The sequence below is a fragment of the Solanum pennellii genome, chromosome 2, assembly GCF_001406875.1.
Source record: "Solanum pennellii chromosome 2, SPENNV200".
Taxonomy (NCBI): Eukaryota; Viridiplantae; Streptophyta; class Magnoliopsida; order Solanales; family Solanaceae; genus Solanum; species Solanum pennellii.
In genome coordinates this window covers 39,308,914-39,315,597 of record NC_028638.1, presented here as the reverse complement: position 1 = coordinate 39,315,597, position 6,684 = coordinate 39,308,914, and the positions used below count along the sequence as shown (strand labels likewise).

Below are 6,684 nucleotides of genomic sequence, written 5' to 3'. Positions count from 1 at the left end.
GCGTGCAAGGATCTTTAATTTGGCTTTTGTAGAAAATCTTCATAATTGGCAAAAACGTCGTTAGATAACTACATATTCCTAATTTAGCTTTATTTAGTGTCTAAATCTTGCGGTATATCATCATTTTATTTATTTTCAATTGTCATAGTTTCAATTTTTAAGTTAAATTATAAAATTTTGACTAACATTTTCAATTTTTAAGTTAAATTATAAAATTTTGACTAACATTTTATTATATATATTTTCTTCATACGGATATGCAAAAAATTGTGCTCATACTTTTCGTATACTTTTTAAATATCTATATCTTTTGTTAAAATATTAAATTAATATAATTTAATTTAAATTTAAAAATAATTAAATTAACTTCTAAAAAACGTAATATGATAAATAAAGGTAGACAGAGAGAGTGTTTATTATAGATAATAGATGTGTACATGTCGCCATCAGCGGGATCTCTTCGGTATCCCAAATTTTGAAAAGAAAATTCTTGTATAGCAATTAGCACAACTTTATATTATATACATACAAACCAAATATATAAACATAATTTTAAGACACATATCATTATTTCTCCTTTTCATTTATGCTGTCCGCATTGATCCAATTTTTAAGTTTCGATCGTGGCAAATCAAAGCTACTATGCTTATATACGTCATAGTTAAAGACAGTGTGATCTGAACATGTCATACTGATATGACAAAAAACGATAAAATCGAAAAGGAAATATAATTCTTGAATCTATTTAAATACAAGGGAAATGAAGGATACCTAAATAACTAATAGTAATACAATTATTTAGTAGGAATGACACCAGGTAGGAGTTAGACGATCATGATGTCCTATTTAAATAACATCCAATTTTGAAAATTATCAAAAAAAAGTTAGATGATTCTCTTTCTTCTTAGTTCTTAGGGAATTTAAAATAGCAAATCAGACATGAACAACACATGGATGATCCATTCTAGTAATTCTTTCGAAATATTGGTCATATTCTCATCTGTTGAGGAGGAGTTTAAGTTTTGCTTTTTGAATATCATGTACCTTTTGGTTGCTTTAAAAATACTTTAAATTAATTTTATTCGTAAATAACACTACAAGAAAAACTGCGAAATCTCGTCCCTAAATGTCTAAATATGGTCGCAAAAGGACTATAAAGGTTTCTTTGCTAAAGGTGTATTGCGATGGTATTTTATACATGGTCGTTAAATGTTATTAGAGACGGCACCTAATACGGTCGCTGATGTACATTTAGAGATTGTAAATCCCATCCCAAATAGGCAATTCTCATATTTGAAAAGTAGTTATTTGCGACCATTAAACTTTTTTTGCGAAGAGTAATTATCTGGTTCTAGATTAATCTTTAGAGACGAGAATACTCCTTGTCCTAATTTAACCTTTACAGATGAGCAACTAGCTAAGCATATATTAACATTTAGAGAGGAGCAAGTACTAAGTACTCTCATTTACCACCAACTGTACATCAAATTCAGATCATAAAATTAATTAATTTCATAACTGAATAAAAAATTCAATACAAAATGATGATTGATATAGTTTCAATATTTGCTCAACAAAAAACACTTAAATCAATTAGCATCCCAAGCTAGACTATGTTATCAAGTTTTACATAACGTTCTTAGCAAAATAATAATGAGCTTGTGCATCTTCTAAACTTTCATCTTGACTTGTAACTTCATTCTTCAAAAATCTGTAAGTACAAAATTTTGCTAAAATCATAAGTACCTATTGGTTTATAATGATATTTATGAACTTACAATAGAACTAGTTAAAGTGCTCACTGCAAAAGAAGTGTAGAATTCATCAATTCTACAGACACTTTAACAAGTTCCAATAACATAAAGAAAAATATTAGAGAAGTTCAATATGATTGATTTTTCATATTGAACGTCAAGAAGCACTCAATTGAACCCCCAATAACAAGAATTAACTAAAAATGCACTCGAAATTACAAATTCCATATTACAGCTTTGCATAAACGTGTGCACAAAGGTCACTGTGATGTTGTTTGGTTCATGACCTTTTCCTCGTTTGCAAAATTGAGGTCAGGTCTGTGCAATTACTATTTGAATGTTTCAGAGAGTTTAGTTTGATGCAGTTGTGTAGAGAAGTATGTGAAAATAAAGCAAGAAGAAGATGTGCAGTAGTGCAAGAAGTCTAGTTAAATTATGGTTCCTGGATTAAGAGTTGATGTTTGTTAATGTAAGTGCAAGAAACAACAATGCCTGATAGTTATGCAGAGAAGTGTTTAAAAATAGAGGAAAAAAGACAATGTGAAGCAGTGAAAATGTGCAGCAGTTAATTAGTTGTTCCTTTGTTAAGCAACTAGTTCTTGTAAAATTTAAAATGAAGCAAAAGTATGTCTGACAACTATGAGGAGAAATGTATCTATAGTAGAGAAAGAAAAAAGAACAGTTATAATCATGATTTATTCCAAGTATATTAAAAGCAGATTGATGTTTGTTTCAATCGTCCGATTATTGGAAAAGGTTAATTTATGAAGGGCACTGTGTATTCATAAGAACTTCCTCTTAACATCTCCAAAGATATGTTACATTAGAAAAAAATCTTGAAGATTATTTGCAAGACTTTGGAGAAATTCGTGTTAATCTATTCATTAAAATTGCAGAGAACACAGAGGATTATAACAAATATTATAAGGCTTTCTCAAAGAACCTCAAGCCGTTGTCAGCATTGAAATCATTTTCTACACTAAAAAAGTGCAGCAGAGGAAAAAAAGTAACTTCCTTCTCATGTGAAGAGTTTGAACAAATGTTAATGATGTCGATGTCATATGCTAAGATCTGCATTTTGATAACTATATAGGAATGTTTGGATCATGAACTTTATCATTAAAATTGACTAATATTTGCTCGATTATTTATACTAGAGGAACTATACGAGGAAAAAAGTGACATTCTGACAACTGGTGCTTTCATTTTGAGTTATCCCTCTTGTTTGGCTTAATCATATAACAAATTTCCAGTGGATTAATATACTTTTTACATTATTATCATTGGTGCAATAAAATCTAAGTGTGATCTTAATCTTGATCAATTCGTGTCAATTACAGGAAACTAAAGAGTACACATACTTTTCATTCCTTACAGTAGCTCACATATTTGATCAATTAATTGAGACGCATTGCATATATAAGGATGATTCAATGGGAATTTTTCAAGGCATAAGATGCATATATTCTTTCTATAGTATATTACCAATAATTTCATAAAATACTAACTTGTTGTGCCTCCTATGGAAATTAAAACAACTAGATGATTGCATATGAATAGAGAAAACAACCAGGTAATGAAGAAGAATACAAAGAGAAATTTGAACAGACAAACACGAAAGAGACTTAACACATTTTAAGCAAAAGAGGAGGCATACCAGAGAACTGATTAGATGGAAATCAACACATAGAGGAGGGTAGAACTTCATGACCTACCACCTAAATTGACTTCATCACAAATCTCTGCAGCAGATTCAACAAATAAAGAAATAAGTAAGAAGAACTTATTACGTATCAACAATGCAGCTCATTGCATCAATTGTTGTTCTTTACATTTCCTGCAGATATATTCTCCATCCCCTAAAAGGACATAAACGACATATAAGATGACAAATTATTGTATAAGGTCGCTCACCACTTAGAAAATGAATTTAAACATGTCATCAGATAATTACTAGTGAACTACAAGATGAACTTAGTATCAATAATTTGTAAAACCAACTTATAAAAAGAATGTAAAACCAAAGCACACTAACTCAAAGGTTTCTGAAAATAGGAAGTAAACTAGCAGCCCTAGTATGTAATAATTAGAACAGTTTTGGTGAGTAAAGCATAGCAAGGAAACATGTTGTAGATATTTCAACAAATAGACTTCGAAATATTTGATTTGTCCGCTTTTCATTAAACTTAAAGAGATGTACTAAGCTTCAAGGCAGAAAAAGATTTCGTGTTCAAGTGAGTGCTTCATGTTGCATGATACCTTCTTGAAAGTTTGAATGACTTAAACTGTCTCATCTAAAAATCTCTTCATAGATGAGCCGAACATCTATCCTCTATTATTTATGAGAGGGCGATCCTTGTCAAATTTAACAAATATGCAATGTCACTAGCACTTGAAGCTACTCAGGTATAGAATGCAACATCAGAACATACTTCACACAACCAACTTGATCACTCTAAAACCAACATATTGAAATTGGCCCATATTGCCATATAAGATCAACCAACAGAAGAGAGATTATTATCCATTTAACCAGCAATTTAAGTTTTTTTTTCATTATTTAGCCTTATTAAACAAAGAAAACAATAACAAATAAAAACTGCTAAATGATTGCTACCTTAGAGCAGCTCGAACAAAACCTACCAACAACACACTGAACTTTGTTATATTTTGGAGTTTCCTTTCCATCACTTGACAAAGGGAGTCCAATTATAAACATTTATTTCCTAACCTCCCAAAAAAATCATACTCATGAAACTCCAAATACTAGTATATTATTCAATTCATAACAAAAATAAAATGAAAAGAGTAAGTGAATCATATTCAAGAAGAATCACATCAATAACCATCTTATAAATAACCATAAAATTAGAGCATTCCACATCAAAACATAAAGAAGTTGTATACTTATTTTTGGTTAATATGAATAATTCGAAGTTCAAGCTTTAGTCCTCTCAACTACAAAACCTAAAATCCACCAAATCAAAGTTTCAGTATATGAATGTGGGTGTATGACAACTTTGCAAATGAAATCGGGTTACCATTAAGGGTCAAAAATTGTAGCCAATACTAAGGGCAAGTCCAGTACGGGCAAGACCCAAATCGACTCCAAGACTGAAACCTCCTTTCTATGTTGAATCGTGCTTTCATCGAATCGCATATGGGGAAATTTCCTGAAGCGATACTGCTCTTATTGCCTTAGTTTCTGTAGTTAATTGCGGAGAGTTCCTGACGGCCGACCGAAATGTCACCGTCGGCAAGCTGTAATGCTGCTAATAGATGTGCCATTCAGTGAGAAAATATTTCCAATAAAAGCATATTGGATATGGCTATTTTTGGGCCAATATTTTAAAAGATTTATGATGAAGTCAATTTAGGGCTTCTGTATACTGAAAAATATGAAGTAACTAATTAATTAATTGTTTTCTATTGAAAAATTGTGTCAGTTTTAATTATGAATTTTACTAATTTAGCTTATGTTTTGGCGCCTCATAGTTTTGTAAAAAATTGAAAATGCACTTTTTGCCTCTTCTCACAACTATATTTATAGTTTGGGACTAGTTAGAACTTTCTTTAGGGACTAGATTTTGAACCTTAACAATAACATATAGAATCAGGAAAAAGAATATAATCTTGTCTTAATACTACTTTTTGAGACTATATTATTAACTCGTCCCTGAAAGTTGATCTTAAATAACAGTTTTTCTTGTAGTGTAAGTATGTAAAACAATTCTAAGCATATTAGAAATATCTTCTAATCTAGAGTTGTTGATTTTTTTGTATACAGAATTTAGCAAGCGTAATATAATGTAAGTTTCAATAGTTATATCAAAAATCTAACTTTAGACATGATATACATGATATTGATTACAATTAAAGGTCAAACTAGATATACAAGTTTAAAGTTATGCTTTTTAAAGTCCTACTTTAGACTCGTATGTCTAAAATTGAATCTTATACCTTTAATTTTCAACTTCAGTCTTTACAAATCTAAATTTATTCTCAAAAGGGCTAAACTTTTTAACATTTTTTTATGAACTTTAGCTATTCTTTAAATAGGATTCCAGAAAACGGCTATTTTTTACACTCTCCCTGCAGCCATGACCCAATTTTCCTATATATAGTAAGATGCTACAGCAGCAACTTAGGGTTGTCGTACTTGCTTAACCCAGCTGGTTGCAGCACGACTTTTTATGCATAAGGTTCCAAGATCGAACCTAGACAATGCGTCACTTTTAATTCACTCAATTACTCAATTTTAGGCTTTTAGTTTTTCCATTCAATTCTCTTTCTTTTTTTTTTGTTTATGTATTTCCATTAATTAAAACATATGTTTCATCGTTTATCTAATTTAGTGTTAACTTATGTAAATATATTTCGTATTCATATTTTTGTTATTCCATCTGCACTCCGTCAACCTGGCTTGCTTATTAGCATTCACATTTATGGCCCACTTTAATTCTTGTCATTCAACATACAGAGTTTCCACATTTATCACATAACTAGTTAACATATCCGCGCTTCGCGCGGACCTCATTAGATTTTTGAATAATTTTTTTGGTTTAAATATTTTGAGTCAAATATTATTATCATTGAACTCAATAACTTATATTTTTCAACTTGTTGTTCACTATCTATGCTTTTAGTATTTTAAATATAGTTGATTTCGTATAATTTATTTGGTATGTTATCTTTAGAAACATATAAAGAAAGAAAATAATTTCATGGAAATTTTCTTTTTGTTTATGCGGCTGTAGTAAATTCTAAATTATATTTTAGGAGGGAGTTAAATTATACAGTGTTCATAAAAAAATATTAATGTAAAAAGTTACACTAAATAAATTGATAACCAATAATTTAATAAATTAGAAAACATATCATAAATATATATATATATATATATATGTGTGTGTGTATATATATATATACA

At 29.8% G+C, this 6,684-nt stretch overlaps 1 long non-coding RNA gene across 1 annotated transcript; it reads right to left on the bottom strand.

The window, feature by feature from the left end:
- Positions 1-1,488: 1,488 nt before the first annotated feature.
- On the bottom strand, positions 1,489-5,112 carry LOC107009374. The gene is made up of 3 exons (XR_001455404.2): positions 4,796-5,112; positions 3,412-3,496; positions 1,489-1,711 (listed from the first exon to the last, which is right to left on the bottom strand). It is a non-coding gene; the product is annotated as an uncharacterized LOC107009374 (long non-coding RNA).
- Positions 5,113-6,684: the final 1,572 nt, after the last annotated feature.